The sequence below is a fragment of the Pituophis catenifer genome, unplaced genomic scaffold (assembly GCF_029215685.1).
Source record: "Pituophis catenifer annectens isolate HBS135680 unplaced genomic scaffold, rPitCat1.0.hap2 SCAF_1, whole genome shotgun sequence".
Lineage (NCBI taxonomy): Eukaryota > Metazoa > Chordata > Lepidosauria > Squamata > Colubridae > Pituophis > Pituophis catenifer.
The window spans coordinates 281351580-281371822 of NW_027256881.1; the positions used below are offsets into that span (position 1 = coordinate 281351580).

The following is a 20243-nucleotide window of genomic DNA, read 5'->3' on the forward strand; positions in this document are numbered from 1 at the left end:
GATATATACAAAAGTCAAATTTGAACTCTATGAACTAGCCTCGCTAGTAAAATATAGCCATCTCTTACCAATACTGAATTTTTTTCAAAGAAACATTAATGTAAATATTTGTCTAGTTGATCATTTGAAGAGAGCTTTGATGTGGAAACAGCTCTTAGCTGGTGTGGCATCAGGTCATCTTGTCTAATCTACAAATGAAACAGCTTAACCTGGTTAGTAGTTGGGGGTGAAAACTGCAGAAATGCTAAGAAATATACACTATATTCAATAGTTGAAAAAGATTCTGGGAAATGGAAATGGCAAACCCCTTTGATTATTGCTGACAAAAAAACTGGGTGGTCATGGCCATGAAGTCACAAGAAATTGAGCTCATCACAAAGAGACTTTATTTTTTTATATTGTCAAACATTGAAAAATACAGCATCCCTTTTGACATGTAGCCTAGATGATCAGAAGTTCCTATCACTTTTCTTTTGCAGATCATCTCTTACCCAAATAATACCCAAATGCATCACCTAATCAGCCTTATCCTTGAGATCTTTGGTGCCACTCACTAAAGAAATACCACACTGGGAATCAATATTAAACAGTTCCTTGAGTTGAATGGCTCTTTTTTGCAAACATTTATGTGCAGCTTGAAGAACTGAATAAGCCCATCCACCATCTATCCAAACTTTGCAAAAGATATATACCTATGACAGCAACTGTATTGCATGGAGAAAAATTCCTGATTTCTGTGACAAATGCACACACTAGCATAGTCCAGCGAAAGTCACCACCAACCATGGTGGTAATGGTGGTTGTGGTGGGAGTGGTGCATTCTTCTAGTCAATTTAAAGTGCCATAATTGGGATAAAATTCAACAGCTGGATTCCTATTGTGCAAGAGACTTTTCTCTCCCATCCCTCCCCTTCATGCTTCCCAAAACTGTTCTGGAGAGTTTTGCAAGTAGAGTCTGAGGACATTTATGGGCTTCTGTCAGTGGGAAGGAGTTAACTGGATAAAAAAAGGCCTCCTTTGAGTCAGGCTTGAATTCTGGTAACTTTACAGACACAAAAACAGTATCTTCTTCTGAGATACTTTTTCATGTCCCAGTCTAACCTCCAACCCTGGGAATTCCCACAGATGTACCACCCAATTATTAACCAGCCCAGGTGCTACTTAGCTACTGAGCACAGATTCAATTGGGCAGGTGCCACAATCGGAGTTAAACCAGGTAATGGGATGTCATCTTTTATGGCCAAGCACCAATTTGTATTTGTATTTGTCAATGTCATCGCCCAGAGGATCATTGGTTGCCCTCTCCCCTCTTTGGAAGAGCTTTATAGCTCCCGCTGCCTTAAGAAAGTTCAAAACATTCTTAAAGTTCCATCTCATCCTGGGCACCCTTTTTTTAAACTATTACCATCTGACAGACGGTACAGGATAATAAAAGCAAGGACAAATAGGCTGAAAAACAGCTTCTATCCCAGGACAATAACCATATTGAATTCTACGGTATAGTTCAATATTGGGTTTTCAATTTCAATTATATAGAATGTAAAGGATGTATGTTTGTGTTTTTATTTTTATAGTTATAATGTACACTGAAGACGGCATTTAATTTAGTTGTACCATGTGCAATGACAATAAAGTAAAGTAAACTAACTAAAGTAAAGTATGTTGGTAATGTATCATTAAGTGTTACCAATTTTCCATTCAAATATTGGTGTATTAAAACAAACAAATCTGTTTCTATGTATTTTTATAGCTATCCAGCTAATCTCACTCTGCTTTGAGAACAAACACCTGATCACATTCCCCCCAAAAATAAAACAAATGCTGCTTCACATACATTGTCATTTCAACCCTGGATGCTTCCTGTCAAAATTTAGAGCATACCGGTAAATAACTTTTCCTCTTCTCTTCTCCAGGGTCAAGGGTGAAAAAAAAAAAAAAGAATAAATCCCTCCTACAAGCAGAATTGTTTTGAAAAAAGGAGTGTCTCATTTCAGCATCCTAAAAACTCTCCCTTATATTGTTCTGTTACAAATATAGGATTAGAGGAGAGAACTTTACATTCTTTCCTATTGTGCAGGAGGAGTGCTTATTTGATTGATGACTTTTTTTTCCTATGCTTTGCCCATAAAAAGTTCCTTCTCTTTTTGTCTGTCTTTAACTTTAATACAGTCTAAACGGGCAAAAGACAAAAGATCAACAACCAACCTCTGTTTCTATATGACTGGTGGAAAGTTAAAATGGATGAAGATCATTTTAAAAAAAATTGTACATGGTAGAACCGTCTTGGTGATATCTCCGCCATACAAAGTATAACACAATTTTTTTTTAACAATAAAGGTTTTTTTTAAAAAAAATGGATGAAGATCAATGCCAAATACTGTACATGACAGCAGCTAGGCTTCAGAGAGTTAGGCTCAGGCCAACCCTGTCAAAGTCACCTTCAAAAGGGTGCCCTTACTTGAGGAAGACAAGGACTCCATGGAGGATTGGTAATAGCCAACATCTTTCAAACGAATATGTAATGACAGTAGACTAATATCCATTTGAAGCAATCATTTCACCTTTATAATTTTCTATATAAGGCATATAACTTTATAATATGGACGAGGGAATAGATGGGCAACTCATCAAATTTGCAGATGACACCAAGCTGACAGGAAGAGCCAACACTCCAGAAGATAGACTCAAGATACAGAAGGATCTTGACAGACTTGAACATTGTGTGCTATCTAACAAAATGAAATTCAACAGTGAAAAAAGCAAGATTCTACATTTAGGGAAGAAAAACAAAATGCACAGGTACCATATATGTGGTACCTTGCTCAATAGTAGTAACTGTGAGAGGGATCTTGGAGTCCTAGTAGACAACCATTTAGATATGAGCCAGCAGTGTGCAGCAGCTGCCAAAAAAGCCAACACAGTTCTGGGCTGCATAAAGAGAGGAATAGAATCAAGATCACGTGAAGTGTTAATACCACTTTATAATGCCTTGGTAAGGCCACACTTGGAATATTGCATTCAGTTTTGGTCGCCACAATGTAAAAAAGATATTGAGACTCTAGAAAGAGTGCAGAGAAGAGCAACAAAGATGATTAGGCAACTGGAGGCTAAAACATATGAAGAACGGTTGCAGGAACTCGGTATGTCTAGTTGGATGAAGAGAAGGACTAGGGGAGACATGATAGCAGTGTTCCAATGTCTCAGGGGTTGCCACAAAGAAGAGGGAGTCAAACTATTCTTCAAGGCACCTGAGGCACCAAGGGAAAACAAGAGGCAATAGGTGGCAACTAATCAAGGAGAGAAGAAATTTAGAACTAAGGAGAAATTTCCTGACAGTTAGAACAATTAATAAGTGGAACAACTTGCCTGCAGAAGTTGTGAATGCCCCAACACTGGAAATTTTTAAGAAGATGTTGGATAACCATTTGTCTGAAGTGGTGTAGGGTTTCCTCCCTGGGCAGGGGGTTGGACTAGAAGACCTCCAAGGTCTCTTCCAACTCTTTTATTCTATTCTATTCTAATATTGTACTGCATAAGTAAAGAATAGATCCAATACAGCTCCCTTTTTGTCACTTGTGAGACTGTGAAAAATAAAAAAGCAATTCAACTTCCAAAAGAAATACAGGGGGTATTTTTAGTGGGTAGAGGGCAGGAGGGGGTGCCTTCAAATCAATGTTGATTCCTGGTGATTGTCTGGTCCCTACAGTTTTTTTGGCAAGATTTCAGAAGTGGTTTGCCACTGACTGTTTTCCGGGGTTGAGAAAGAGTGACTCAGGGTCACCCAATTGGCTTCATGTCTAAGGCAGGACTAGAATACACAGTCTCCCAATTTCAAGCCTAATGCCTTAACCACTACATCCAACTGGCTCGCAAAGAAATGCTTTACACAATGCACATATCATTAGTTTGTCACTTGGATTCCTTGGAACCAGTTTATTTTCATAAGCTCTACACTGTAGCTGATTCTGATAGATACCATTTAACATGGCAGACCTCTTAACAATTTTTTAAAAATTGAAATGCATGAAATGCCTGGCACATCAGAGATCTACTGCTGGGTGAATGTAACCACACAGCTCATTAACAAAACAAGGCAGAAAGTGCCTTAAAGGGCAACTGAGTGGCTCAATGAGCAATTACATCTCATGTCAGTTCCAAATTAGAATCTATCAACATCACAAGAGTATGAAATACCAGCTCCATTTCTGCTTCCCATTCTTCCCATTTTTATTTTGTGGAAAGTATTTATGGCATTTATTCAAAACAACTAAAGTCAGAAAGACAATCATGAGGTATGCCAGGGGAAGAGGGAAAAACAGATGAAGCTTACTCTGCTGGGAAATACAGAGAGAGAGAGAGAGAGAGATTGTCTGCTAGCTGTCGAGTTTGCAAAAGATACCATCTTCTGGGATGGTGCTCTCTGCCAGCAGCTGGAAAGCCTCAAGGGAAATGGTGGTAGAGAATCCAGGCAAGCTGCATTCATCCATCATATTGCTCATTTCCACATCTCCAAGGCATAAATGCAACATTAGAATGCAAAGGCAGGGATAGAGTTTTAGAGATGGGGGATGAGGGGGGAGAAACTAGTATAAACATTCTTCCTTGAGTAGTTGATAGTTTAGATAAATGATGATGTCATATCAATATACTATTGTGGAGTCTTTTTGTTTTAGCACTATGCAAACTCCATATAGAAAGGGATTTTTATTGACCTTTATTAGCTTCAGAAGCCCCTAAAATCAAACTAACAGCCTCCACATTGTCTTGTAACACTCATTCAATGCATTTGTCTCCCAATGTTAACCAAGCTTGACTTCATCCAAACTCGCCACTCTAGATTTCTGCAAGTTATTCTTGGGACATAGATGTCCTACCAGTCTCCTGCCCACAAACAATAATATTGTCCTCTGCTTATCCTGTGTGAGCAACCATGTTTTTGCTTTGATCGAGGAGAGCTCTTCTTTGGTTAATGACATCTTAATCAAATGTCTAAGGAGACATTATGCTCATTTTTTTAATATTCTGGAAAATAGGGGACCTAGAGGAGGGTTTTTTTCACAAAAAGGACAGGTAGTGTCATAAGATGAAAGAAAGCAAGGCATAGTTTATGACTTTATAGTTCCATACTACTCTAGTATTAGAAATTGTAGCAAAAAAAGCAGATGGTCTTTAATCTAACTAATTCTATGTTTGATCTAAAGAAGCTCTACTCCTCACATTATTTTCCTGCCTCAATGTCACCTTCATTTTTCAAGTCTCCACTTTATAAAGACCATGGTTCTCTCTTAAAGGGCCTCTTTCCAAAGGTTAATTTAAAAAAAAAATAAAGTCTAGAAGTTTTATCCTATTCTTAGAGAAAAATGATAGATCTTTTATAAAATGAATAATGCTCAAGGATAGTTAAAAGCAAGCTAAAATTTGCCCTCGTCCTTATAGATCTTTTTATCATAGAACAATTATTCAAATAAGCAGTTCTTGCAATTTTGGATATTATTGAAATAAATAAGATTTAGGAATGAGAGAATCTATACAAGAAAGGATTGTTGTCCATCTGAAATTCTACTTACCCATTGCATATTATGGATGAGAGGAAAAAAGCATATGTGTTTCTGTCTCAGATTTAATGATGAGAGATCTCTTTGAGGTTTTGTATTCATTATGAGTTTCATAAATTCTACTTATCAAGAAAAAGACCAAGTAATATATAAAACTACAAAACCACAAAACACACAAGGGAGAATCATTCAGACAAAGTAAATGGCAACCTCTAAGCAATATTAGATTAAACTAACTTTGGTTTAAGGCTTCATTTTCTTAAAAAAATGCTGTCTTTGAAAAGTGACAAACTGGGTATTTATAAGGACCTATAACATTCAAATCTAAGGAAGACCAAATCAGCCACAAATCCCTGTTGAAGATGTGTCCACTAACAAGTGATCCTGTTGCAAACCGGTAATAAAGATAAGTAGAACCCATCCCTGTACCTAACCTAGCAGTAAGATGACAGTCAACCACCACACATCCTGTAGGATAACTTTGATTTTACTGCTTTCCAAATATGTCATTGTTGCAGCATCTTTTAGCCCTCTTGAAGTAGAATGGGACAACTCACTGCAGCCAACTCATTCCAGTTGACTTGCCACAGGACAACTCACTATGGGACAATTCAACGTAGGATAACTCAAGAAAGGAATAAGAAGAATTGCAGCTTACTCCACTTTGAGGACTTTGAACTTGAGACGGTTCAAACCTTAACCAAGACAAGGACTGCTGCTATTCATTTGTCCCTCTCTTGAGTTGCATTGCGTTGCACTGCGTTGCATTGCGTGGCATTGCGTGGCATTGCGTGGCATTGCGTTGCATTGTGTTGCATTGCGTTGCATTGAATTCTCCCATGGTGATTTGGCCAGGCGAGTCAGCCAGGGTAAGATAGTCAGGGCAAGATGGCTGAGGAAAATCGGCCACAGCAAGTCAGCTGGGGCAAGTGATGGCAAACCATTTTGTCGTTGCGTCCCGAAAACTCTCTTTCACGTGCATGCGCATGTGACTCCCCCACCCCATCCCCCCATGCATGCATGTGTGAACCCCCCCATGCTCCCTGCCCCCCCACGCATGCACGCATAACACTCCCCATGCCTCATTTTGGCCTTAAAATGGTCTGCGCCCCCTCCCCCCACAGCCCATTTTTGGTCCCAGGAGGCTTCAGGGAGGCATGCCCGCCGTGCATGCATGGCAGAGACCTGAAAATCAGCTGACCAGCGGGAGGCACACACGCATGCAGGATGGAGCTGAGCTGTGCGACGGCTCATGTGCCCACAGAGAGGGCTCTGAGATTCGCCGTCACAGTCCTAGGCCCTTCTTGAAGTGATACCTTGGCAAAAGACAGTCTTAAACTTGGAATCAGCCCCATAAAGACATTAAGGAAATTCCTGCACAAATACTGTTGTCTTCTAAGAGTGTCAACAGCAGACACTAAGTAGTGAAGAAATCTTCCTTGACTGAAGGATGACACCCAGACTGACTTATGGGGGCAAAAAGATCTGGAGTTTATACAATTTAAAAGGCATAATCCTTGCAGCATAAGGGTTTTAAAAAGTGATGGCTTTATTTTTGTATAGTAATAACAAAGAAAAAAATTAGTTATTTAAAGATGTGGAAGATTCATGTGTATCTACAAGAAACTATTATTTATGTGGTCACTAAGAATCAATATTGACTTGAGAACACATAATTAATTAATCTCCAAGAAAACTACAGATTAGTTATATATTTGCTCAAAATGGGTTCCACCAGAAATTCCTTTCACTAAGAACACAAGGACGGTTATTTTTCAGGAACTATGTAAACAAACTTCTACCTTAACACATCATATATAATTCCTTTATTTGTAGAACCTTATACTGTATATACAAAGGCATTAACAGGTGGAAATGTTTACCTTTCTCCCATCAAAAAATGCCTGAAACTATTTTGATAACCATTAAGCATACTTTTCCACAAATCCTTGTCTCAATTCAGAATAATACAATGAATTAAATTACAGAGATAATTATAGTTTTTAAGCTTTACATATTAAATCTTGTTTGGTAAAAAAAAAATGTAAATTCTGCATTAGCATTCTTTGAATAAAGGTAAAGGTTCCCCTCACACATACGTGCTAGTCATGCTAGTCATTCCTGACTCTAGGGGGCGGTGCTCCGTTTCAAAGCCGAATAACCAGCAATGTCCGAAGACATCTCTGTGGTCATGTGGCCGGCATGATTCAATGCCAAAGGTGCACAGTAAATGCTGTTACCTTCCCAACAAAGGTGGTCCCTATTTTTCTACTTACATTTTTTACGTGCTTTCAACCTGCTAGGTTGGCAGAAATGGGACAAGTAATGGGAGCTCACCCCAATACACAGCATTAGGTATTCAAACCGCTGAGCTGCCAACCTTTCAATAGACAAGCTCAGCATCTTAGCCACTGAGCCACTGCATCCCTTATTCTTTGAATATAACTATATAATTTTTAGCAATTGTTCAATTATGTTATGCTTTTATATGAAAGCTGAAGAACTCAGAAACATTAAAACCAGCACAGAATACTGTTGATATACTTTTTAAAAGAGTAAAATCTATCTATATATATAAAAGCGAAAACCACTCACGCCATAATCATGAAATCTCCAGAACCGTAAAACCTACAAACTTGAAATTTGTCACGTATGTTCCTCTTGGCTTCTAGATGCTCACTAAGAAAGGATTTTTCAAAATGACCATCAGAGCATTAGTATTTCCTATATTATTATTAACACACTCTGATGCTAAGGAGTTCTACTCCTCCTCCCCACCTGAAAAGAAATGTGTTCCAAATGCAAAACACAAGCAGACGAGAGGAGTTTCACTTTCAGTTTTACTTTCACAGCAGCAAGCAACTTTACTACAGAACAGTTGAACTGAGCCATGCCCAGCCTCCTTTCTGTCTTCTTGCTCACACAGCAAATACTGTTTGAGTTTCCAAACTCCCCTCAACTCTCTCACACACTGTTAGGATGCTATCCAGATGAATACTGATGGATGCTGCGGGCTGGAACATTCTACTTCCCCTCCCCCTCTATTCCAACTGCCAGTTGCATTATATTAAGAACTCTGATGCTATGGAGTTACACATTGTACATTAAGTTTCAGGCTGTAAGTGTCAATTTATCAAGCCCGAGCACATACTGTAGTTTTGTAGCGAAGCATGGGCGTCCAGCTAGTGAATACATATATATGTACATGTACATGTACATGTACATGTACATGTACATGTACATAGACATACACACACAATGTATCATTTGTTTTTTTTAATGAAAAGAAAAAAAGAACCCATTCATCTTTCATAGTAACTTTTTTGATATTTGTTTTTTCTTAACTGAATGCAGAAGTGGTCAAATGATAATCTATAATAAATCTATGTAAATCTTCCATTTATGGAAGCAGGTTTTTTTTTAAAAAAAAAGTCACAAAGACATGTTAAAATCTGAACTCTTAAAAAATAATTTGGAAAAACTATCCAGTATTTAAAGGCCTGCTTTTAAACATTTCATCACTGCTAGAAATTTATTGGTAAGAAGATCGTTTTGTTATACTATTAAAATAAAAATAGTATATAAAAATAAACTGTTTTAGACATCTATTATTAACTAGAGAACAAAGGCATCCATTTTTAAAGAACAATAGCATAGTGCTTTGCATTTTATGCATAAATGATAATATATTCATCAGGGCTTACATCTAATTAAGTATTTGTAAGACTGCTGCTCTATGTATGGCAATTAACCTAGCAAATTTATGGAGCAAACATGGCACACATAGCCAGACATGGTGTTCTCGCACCATAGCCAACAGGATCCAAACCCTCTCTTAGCTACCAAAGGTACTTGGTGACCTTGGATGAATCACTAATTCTGAGGTAAAAGGAAACATATGACTGATACATACCTCCCTAATCCTAGAGAAAAAAAGGGGAAGAAAATGTAATAAATGAACAATAAAGGAATAAACAATAAATGATGTTTCTTTAATTATTAAATTTTAGAAGCAGGCAATACCTGATGACTTTTATTTCAATATTCTCCTTATAACCTTCTGAGGCCAGAGGTGGTATTCACTTACCTTCACTACCGGTTCGCAAATGTGAGCGCGCGAGGACCTTCTGCACATGCGCAGAGCGTCAAAAACAGGACATGATGACGTCCAGGCGGGTGGGTGGAGCCTCCCGCAGCCGCCTCTATCGGTTCTCCCAAACCGGATAGAACCGGCTGAATACCACCACTGCTGGAGGCAGAGGACAGGGATAGAATGGGATAGTCTGATTTTGGAAGGTAGCCAGCCGATTTTCAGATAGAATCAGCCTTGAGTGTAACTATGCAGATTTGAAGGCCAAAACATGGGAATCATCACTCATCACTGTTTATCCAAGTGTTAGCAAGAGCATTGGGAAGTGGAACTAAATCCCTACATTCAATCAATTGTTCTCACTCCACCCTCGTTTCCCAACCAATACGTCTAAAACTTAAGAAAGAAAAAGAAATCTCTCCATAAGAAGAAAAAAAAAAGCAAATTATAATGAAGAGGGTGAAGTGCTAGTGACTTTGGATTTCCTTCATTTGATTTAACAATGAGCCCAGAAGCTGTGGCTTTGGCTAAAAGATGGATGGCTGCAGAGAGGTGCTGGATTGCAAAGATGAATGACTGTTCATCTGTCCTTGATGTGAACAGAAATGTCTTTTCTGAACAGCCAGGCCAAACCCAGGCATGTCATGTCCCTGTTTCAAAGTCAGATAAACAGAAGGCAGATGGAGCTCCTAGGGAGCATAACCCTTTGGATTTGTTTAATTCTTTCGCTCAGAAGGAGGGAACATGCAGGCAACCTTGGGCTCCCACACAAGGTCAGTGTGTCCATTCATTAACATCTGTCCCTGAGATTTGTTAAACAACTTTTCTTCCTCTGGACATTCATCAGTCTGCAGAACATAAGCAAGGCTTATGTTACTAGGTAAAGAAAAGACTGCAGAAACCAGAAAGGTAATAAAGCCAATCAATCTGTGGATCTGTTTTGCTGCTGAGCATCCTGCAAGCTGCTTTTAGTGAGAGAGAATTGGCAGTGATGGTGAAAGATGGAACAGCAGCAATGGCACAGTGAGCTGGAAGACATCTTAGCTCCACTAATGTGTTTCTCTCGTGTATCAAAGCAGTAGGAGACCTATTAAAATTCAAGGAATGAAGAGCTGGCCGAAAGAGTTAGAAGGTTTGGTTTCAGCCATCTTAATGATTGTTTAGATCCCTTTCAGGCATCATTTCTAAGAGAAAACTGATTGATTTTTGCCTGTTAGGTTATGAAAAGTAGGAATCGCCAGAGTATATGATTAGAGATAGATGAGCCTATCCATTCCAAAAGAAATGTCACTTTTAAAAAGTCTTACATTTCCCCAAAAGGGCCTACAAGATTTACATTTACAAGAATGTAGGGGGAGACTTACAAATTTCCTTACATTAAATCTAATGATGAGTGTCTTTAAAATATAATTATAAAATTATAATTATCTACAATTACAACTATAATTTTCATTAGTTCTATGTTCTGTCACTATAAGAGTACAGGTATTTCACTTAGGCAGCTACTTACAACAATTTTGATGTATGCTTTATATATATGGGTAGTCCTTGACTTATGACCACAATTGAGCCCCAAATTTCTATTGTTAAGTGAGACATTTGTTAAGTGAGTTTTGCCCTATTTTATGACCTTTCTTGGCAAAGTTGTTAAGTGAATCATTGCAATTGATAAGTTAGTAACCTGGTTGTTAAATGAATCTGGCTTCCCCATTGACTTTATTCGTGAAAAGTTTGCAAAAGGTAATCACATGACCTTGGGACACAGCAATGGTCATAAGTAGGAACCAGTTGCCAAGCATCTGAATTTTGACCATGGGGTACAAACGTTGTAACTGAAAAATGGTCATAAGTCACTTTTTCAGTGCCATTGTAACTTTGAACAGTCACTAAATGAACTGTTGTAAGTAGAGGTTACTTTATAGGCTAAACAAAATACACAAATTCATAGATTAATGCTCCATCATATTTCTGATTCCTATTGTTGTAGAACTCCATAGCACAAGTAGAAGTTAATAAAGAGTCTTCTGCCTCCTTTGGATTGGTTCCAGCATCAAATACTTAAAAACTCCCTCCCCTTGTAAGACTAATGGCAGCAGTCAACTCAAGTTTAATTTGCCTTTACAGCCTTCACTTGAACTAACCTCTGAGTGTTGACCTAATTAATTGCTCTGCTTACACACTGTCAAAAAATCTAGTTTGTATTGTGTTTCCTGCTAAAATAGAGTGCTAAATGAGGCTTTAAAAGCCTAGCCTCTTTTACTATTTTTATTACTTTGAATGTTTTGAGATGGATTTTCTGAATTACATAAAAATTATTAAATTCTTAGTTCGCTGAATGTATTTTGCAAATTCACTCTCTCTAAAAACCTTTGAGATGACTGGTTATTTATTTATATATCAGTTTGCTCCAAATAAATGTTCTAAAAATCAGATCATTCAATCAAAAATAGATGGTGAAGAACAGTAAGGCAAATATAATAATTAAAAATAACAAAATAACAACAGTGATATTTTAGCAATCTTTCAATCTTGCATGGATAGCATCCATCACTGAAAAGCCAAGGATTTATATGAGTTCAGAAGGGTCTGGGAGTAGATATCACGTTTGCCCCAGGGTGGCTTCGGAAGAGGGAAACTTGGAAAATAATATTCATTTTGCTTTATGCTCATTCTATCCCCTTTCTTGATAGATGGGAATCCTCACCAGATATATTCAAATCATCTGGATTAGATGGGCAGAATCTATTTGCAAAAAAAGTAACCTTGTAGATACCTAGACCCCAGAAAAGGCCTTCATAGAGAATAAATAATAATCAGCACCATAAAATGGACTTAGAAACATGCTGGCTGGAGAGTTCTGGGAGTTGACATCCACACATGTTAAAGTTGCCAAGGTTGAAAATAGTAATCATTTCTGCAAGCTCCCCTTAACAGCTGGCCCATTCTTTCTCTATCCCCAAGGTCAACTCCAAATTTCTTCACAAGTAAGCACATCAGCAGGCACTGGTTTCCACATGACTTCAAGGATGTCCCCGTGTAAAGCAAATTATGGCAATCCAGATGACAGAGGGTTAATGGAAGGACAACCAAGGGACAAGTCAGCTCTCCCTCATGTAACTCTTCAAATTGTCTAGGCAAGTGTGACCACATTACATTCCTCAGGGAGGAGGAAAAAGGCCCTCATTCCATCTCTGAGGACCTTCACCATCTATTTAGTGTCTGTAATAGGACAGCAATTACCAGGCTAAATGCTCAGGTGATTGGACCTATTCCAGCAGCCTCATTTCTCAGCGGCAGATTCCAAAGGTTATATGGAGATCATTTAGGCAAGTAGTTCTTGCCTAAATGGTTTCCATCTACCAAAGTCATTGTGGTGTAGCTTACAACTGCAGGCACAGAAGCTCAAGTCATGCCCTGTGCCATTAACATGATCATTATTTGCTGACAGGTTTGTGATCCATAACAATTATCAGTTCTCTTGCAGCATTTGCATCCTGCAGAATGAAGGGCACTGAGTTACAGTGACAGGTGTACTTGTAGTTGAATACAGCATTACTTTTGGATGGCAGTGGGGGCCTAAAACGGTGGCGGTGTTGCCAGCCAGGCTGAACTAGCCAGCACGCTCTTTGGAAACAGCGGTTCAATCAAAGAACAAGCCATCCTTAAATAAAACCGAGTCAGAAAAACCTGTGTGTATTGGAAGGATAGTCCAGGAATGGTGGTAGAACTACAGCCGTCTCCAAAAATGTCTCTCTTGGGCCGACTGAGTCGAAAGACTGGGCCCAAGAGAGAGGCAGGAGGGCATGGCTAAAGAATTATGACTCAGTCTCTGGACAGATCCGACTGTAGCAAACCATTCCTGGATTATCCCGCAGCTACACTGGAGAACTACCATGCTGTGATGCAACAGGAATTGCACAGGGTATCGTTGAGTTGTGTTTTAGTTTAATGTCAAGGTAGGAGTATTGATCCCAAGTCATACCAAGTCATACAATCCTGAATGCACAGAAGCTGTGAGTTGAAGCCAAAAGTCCACCATAGGGCAAAAGATGTAATGCATGGGTGTCAAACTCACCGTGTCATGTTGCCATCATGTGACATTTTGTGACATTTTCCCATTCATAGAGCTGGTGAGGGCAAGGCCTGGGCATGACGCATCTGACCCGCGGGCTGCCAGTTTGACACCCCTGATGTAATGGAATGTGTGGATGACCTTGGGGAATGAAGGAAAGAGATGCTGCCTAGGAAATTATCACATAAGAGAGGGATAAGCCCCCAATGGATTAGTGTTCAGAGCAAGAAACTTAGGAAGGACTCGCCCTAACAGGTCAAGCAGTTTAAAAGTGGCAGTGGGACATTTGTGCCTTTAGATCTGCAAGATTCTGTTACTGTAGGCTTACAATAAAGTACAACAGTGTTTCTCAACCTTGAGAATTCTTGTGAGTTAAAGTCCACACATCTTCAATTTGCCAAAACTGACAAATACTGACGTAGAATTAGCTCATCTAGTTGCGTTTCCTATCTGGTTTACCAGGGAGAGCTGAAAGAGGATTACACTTTGGAAGGTACATAAAGACAAGGGAAATGCTAGATATAATTTAAAGTTAATTTGCATTTTAAATAATTACTTTGTTAATGATTAATAAGTAACACAAAGGCTTTTGGAAGCTGTACATCCAGGTGCCTGCATCTGACAGCCCTTGTGTGCTGATAGGAGCTAAACAAGGTTGGCCTGTGGCTGGACTATAAATTAGACAGGAAAATAAGAAAACAACCTGGGAGAAGGTCATGGGTGCTATGTTGCTGCCAAGAATTTCAGGAACATGTTGATGAAGTTTCCAGAATTCCAATTTTATTTCCAGACTTTTTTTAAAAAAAAAAACCCTTTTTATGCCTGGTTGTAGCACCACAGGAGTGGAATTATTGTTTCTACTAGTAGTGGGCCTATAAGTAAGAAATCACCTTTTTTCCAGGAAGAGCTAAATCTAACTGAAGACTACTATATGTGAGCTAGATAGAAACAGATACAGAAATATCTATACCTTGGTTGTCACATAATTGTCTGGATGTTTGCGTGCAGTCTCCTAAACTGTCTTACTCCCATCCATTTGGAGCACAGCTTAATAAAGAACTACTTTCTGATATTAACATGTCATGTTACATAGAAGACAGAGTATCTGTTCCAACAAATCATACTATGTATCTGTATCCTGCTTTAATGAATATGGCATCACCTGTCCTCCTTCATCTGATCCTATAATATTGGCACAAACACATGTAATAATTGAATTCATCAGATACAGTATTTGGCAGGCCTATTATTTTAGCATAAAACACTTACATTTTATTAGGATATCAAGTGCAAATTGCAAGGAGATATTAAAGTGAATTAGAAACCAGTAGAAAATTATTTACTATCCATCAAAAGTAAAATGATTATTACACTATAAAAAGTTACCCAGGAGAAGAATAAAGACAAGAGATTGAAAATACTCACTTCAACAAATGAGGACAATGGAAAATTATCTACAGTCTTTCTGCTTTCTCTGTACCATAAAAACTGGCTTACAACATTTCAAACAATAGTTTAATATCATTTATTACTGATTCCTTCATGCTGTGCACTGGAGAAAGGGGGAGGGGACATTATTTCAATATTAGGTTATTTCAACCCCCTGAACAGTTTTATCTACAAGCCTACAGTGAAATTGAACAGAAAAAATATGACACTTTAAATAAGTATTATTCCAGATTTCTGTTACATATAAACTATATGAAACTTTATTCCACTTTCTATCACACTGATCACTACTTCAGCTGTATAGATTTAGTTCTTAAACCAGTGGCCCCCCAACCTTTTGGGCGCCAAGGACTGTTTCCGTGGAGACAGGTTTTTCCACGGACCCAGAAGGGGCTTGGTTTCATGCCCTGCGTGCATCCCACATATACGCAGATGGGGCTTTACTTGTTTGTACAGACAGATTTCTGGCATGCCGCAGACAGTTGCTGATCTGCGAACCAGAGGTTGGGGACCCCTGCTTTAAACAGATATTAAATGGAATATGTGATTCACAGACACACATAGAAAAAAGCTGCTAGTTAAATGTTGGAATGATTTTGCTATTCTTCTAAAGAACGATCATGATCCTTGACATTGTTATCTGCCACTATCTGATCCACTTTCATGACATACTCTAGCCTTTATACTCATTTAAAGTCCAAACTTTTTCACCATAAAGTGAAAGTCAATTCAACTCTAGGGGAAAAAATAGTTGGGTTTTCCTGGGCAATGATCAGAAATGCAGAACATAACAAATGTTGTGAAGGGAGGAGAGAACTGAACAAAAGAGGTAAGCAATACAAACATGCAATGTTTTTATCTGTACTATTAATTTCATTTGTGATGCATTTATAACTAACTGCAATTCCAGCAATACACAGTAATATATTTCACTCCGTCATAACATCATAATATAAGATGTTTCTAAACTAAAAGTTCCATGACATGTAATATTATTGACCTCTAGACATTTCAAAGTGACAGGTATTTATTTATGTATTGATTTTAAAGCAACTTCACGGAGGCCAGTGAAAAAGAAATGTGCTTTTTCAAACTTGAAGCAATCTGATTCCAAGTGTAATCCTGGTGGAAGTCTAATTCCTGGTGAAGAAACTGGAGCCTGGTGAGAAAAGGCTCATAGCTATGATGTGACTCTTCTAGTGCACAGGGGAACTAAATGATCCTTGGGTAATAATCAGGTCAACAGTATAGGTCCATGAGCATCAGCAGTTCCTTCCAATAACTGGGTGTTCATATGCAAATCTTGATATGTCAATACTCTCAGTTTGTACTGGTATGTCTCTTATTATTCCCAACCAGTGTAACAACTGGATAAGATCAAGAGATAGCAGCAAAAGAAGGAACAGTACTCTAGACATCAGTCAAAGGGAGCACATTCTCAGGTAACTCAGACATAAAGCTGCTCTAATAATCCAAGTATGGCACAACCAGGGCATGAACAAAAAGTTTAGCCATCTTAAGTAGTGAGCAACCGATACCGTCTTTCAACATTTATTATTACATGGAAATAATATATTTTAATATTTTTTTCAGTGAAAGAATTTGAATTCCTAGGTTCACACCAAAGTAAAACTTTGTACTGGAAAGGATGGGTACAAAAATATATCATTATATTATATTAGATCAATATTGTTCCATTATTACTTTAAATCTTTTCAACAATTAAAAATAGAATTTTCTTTACCATCAATGCAACGATGGAGATACATCCAGATAAAACTTTTTAATAGTTCAATACGGCCCTAGTGCTTTAGCATCTTATAAAATACCTAATAAGTTATTAATATTATATAATTCAGTTTCAGAATCCAAACCTTTTTTTCTTCTGTCATTCATTATTTTCTGCTTGAAAATGGATTAATAAAATAAAAAAAAAACCAATTTAGGTGCCCAACTCCAGATTGCTGCTAGGCAGCTCACAGCATAAGAATTTGAAAACAAATATACTATTAAATAGAAGAAGAAAAAACCTTAAACATAAGATGTAGGATCTCGCCAACAATAACAACCAGTAACAATATTTTATTCATCTGATAACAAAAGGTAAGAAAGAAGGGAGGGGCAATACATAAATGAAAAGAGAAAGGGAGATCAGAATGATTAGTAGGATAAGGAGCCTCAGATAAGCAAATACCAGTCAATAATTACAAATGAATATATTATTTACTTGAATGGGATTTGGGTTTAAGAGTATACCAGAATTAACTGCAAAATGGATTGTTTGAAATAGAGAATATCCTAACTTTCTAATTAAATTTTATTAGCTGGGTGGCCCTTTCCTCCAATTGTTGTCTTTGAGTGAAATACTTTTACAGCTTTGTAGAAAGCAGAGATAAGGAAAAGCCAATCTCTATGGGGAGGCCAAATGTTTTTTTGCTTCCAATATCTGTATCCATTCTGATCTTAGACATCCAATCAGAAAACAGTACTGAGTACCTGAACCTACTCTGTTAACAACTTTAATAACCCCTATCCTAAGGAGGTCCATCTAGTGGGACCAAGAAGAAGGGCCTTCTCCATGGTGGCTCCCTCCCGGTGGAACTTCATCCCCACAGAGATATCATTGAGCCCTATTTTGACACTCTTTTGCAAGGCCCTGAAGACCTTGTTGTCAAGGCTCCGACTATCAATCAGAATCAGAACTCTGAGACTTGGCTCCTTCTCAAAGGTCCTGTTTATTGAGTACATCATATCAGCATAGCTTCAATGGAAAACCAATTCTAAATCTTTCCCATGGTTTCAGTATGATTAAACTAGGAAATAACTCCATCCCCAAGTGTCACAGATCACATTGGCCAATTGGGTTGACAGGTAAATTCAGGCACTCCTTCCCCAGCCTTATCGGTTGCCAGTAGAGTTGACCTTGGTTCTCACTAGAAAGCTCTTTGTTGTGTCTAGTAATGCATTCCAACCTCCTTCCCCTCTTCCCCCTCAGTGTGGCAACTGAGGAATAGAAAGACGGCTGTGGCCAGGTTCGGTTCAACATTGACACTGGTTTTGCCAACAGGTCTACGGACTTCAGAATAAAATGGAGCCCATAAATAACTCATTGACCAGGGGGATGGGGGGTTATTGCTTTTAATTGTTTTTGTTTGTGGGGTTTTATCCTTGAAAACTGCTTGGAGTCTCTGAGCATGAGTTGGGCAGTCATATAAATGTTCTTAATTAAATAAATAAACTTTAGAGTTCAAGACAAAGTAACTGGGCAGCTCTAACTAGTTACAATATCATAGAATCATAGGACTGGAAGGGACCTTGGAGGTCTTCTAGTCCAACCCTCTTCCCCAAGACAGGAGTCTTTGTATGCTCACAGACAAACAGTTGTCCAATCGTTTCTTGAAAACCTCCAGCAATGGAGCACCCACAAAACCGTGAGGCAACCTATTCCATTGATTCTATGATTGCATGATATTTAAAACCCATATGTTTAAATCATATGTTTATGAACCCTATGCTTATGAAACAAGTGTAGGGTCTTACCATATGGACAAGTGAACCACACCAGTACATATCAGAGAACATTTCTGGAGGGCAAGCAAGACTTTTGTAAATCTGCCAGTTTCCCTGTGGCAAACAGGATCAAAGTGGGGCTATTCTCTTGGTCTCTCTTTTTCTAGAGCAGGGGTCTCCAATCTTGGCAACTTTAAGACTTGTGGACTTCAACTCGCACAATTCCTCAGCCAGAAAGCTGGCTGAGGAATTGTGGGAGCTGAAGTCCACAAGTCTTAAAGTTGCCAAGATTGGAGACCCCTGCTCTAGAGCCACACTGTCAACTGTGCTCTGTTTTGTTATATCTTAATAGCTAATCTGCTAATGGTTCCTGCATTCCTTCACCAACTTTATCACTGCGTTCCTCTACAACCTGCTTCCCAAGAATGCCTAGGCATATTGCATGGAGGTCTGCCGGAAGAAAACGTTCACACATAAAATGATTTGCACAGTAGCTTCCATATGAGTAAAAGACCTCTGCTGCTTTTGGTTTCATGCTACTGTATTGCTCTTTAACTGGCTGATTACTTTTCTATCTTCCACTTCATTTGATTTTCCCGTCTCTGATTAGTTCTGTTCTTCAGTATTAGTCTGCTTTGCGGAGTCTATCTTAAAAAGACTGGCTTCCTTTCATAAATAAACTCCATGTTTTGGGCATCGCTTTTGCCATGACACCACATAAGGCAACAGTTCAATCCCTGATCAGCCTGACAGCTAGAAAATTCAGCACCCCAGATTGCATGCTGTGCAGGATGCCCCATATCATGTGAATCCAAGGTTAAAGAAGACAGGTTTTCAGAGTGGGAAAGTCACATCACCTTGTAAATCGTTAGCCTGGAGACATTGATTTGAAGATTATCTGAAATACTCCCTAAAAGCCCCAACCCCATACATATTTATTTAAAAAAACCAAGAACAAAAATACAGCTTGAGAGTAACCACTGGGATATATACTATATCCCCATGTACCACCCCAAGCAGTGGTGGATTTCAAAATTTTTTACTACCGGTTCTGTGGGGGTGGCTTGGTGGGCATGGCATGATGGGGGTGGCTTGGTGGGCGTGGCAGGGAAAGGATGCTGCAAAATCTCCATTCCCACCCCACTCCAGGGGAAGGTTCTTGCAAAATCCCCATTTCCTCCCGATCAGCTGGGACTCAGGAGGCAGAGAATAGTTGGGGGCAGGGCCAGTCAGAGGTGGTATTTATCGGTTCTCCGAACTACTCAAAATTTCTGCTACCGGTTCTCCAGAACTGGTCAGAACCTGCTGAAACCCACCTCTGTATAAAAGGCTGCACTGGATTCATACAAACATATTAAAAGGTAAATATTTCTCTGTCTGGACGTGGACACAGCGTTAATCTCTGTTTCTAGGCCAAAAGAGCCAACGTTGCCAAAGAGATTTTCTGTGATCATGTGGCCAGCATGGCTACACACCATACTACTAGATGAAAATTCAGAACTTGCAAGTACTTAACAACTGCTAGCGACGGAGCAGAATAGGCCAATTCATTTTTCCATGAAGGTTC

The 20243-nt window shown here is 38.7% G+C and overlaps 1 protein-coding gene across 4 annotated transcripts in view; it reads right to left on the reverse strand.

Moving 5' to 3' along the window:
- The window catches only part of DPF3 (double PHD fingers 3), a 209625-nt gene that overhangs the window by 62656 nt on the left and 126726 nt on the right, over positions 1–20243 (reverse strand). The window lies entirely within an intron of this gene.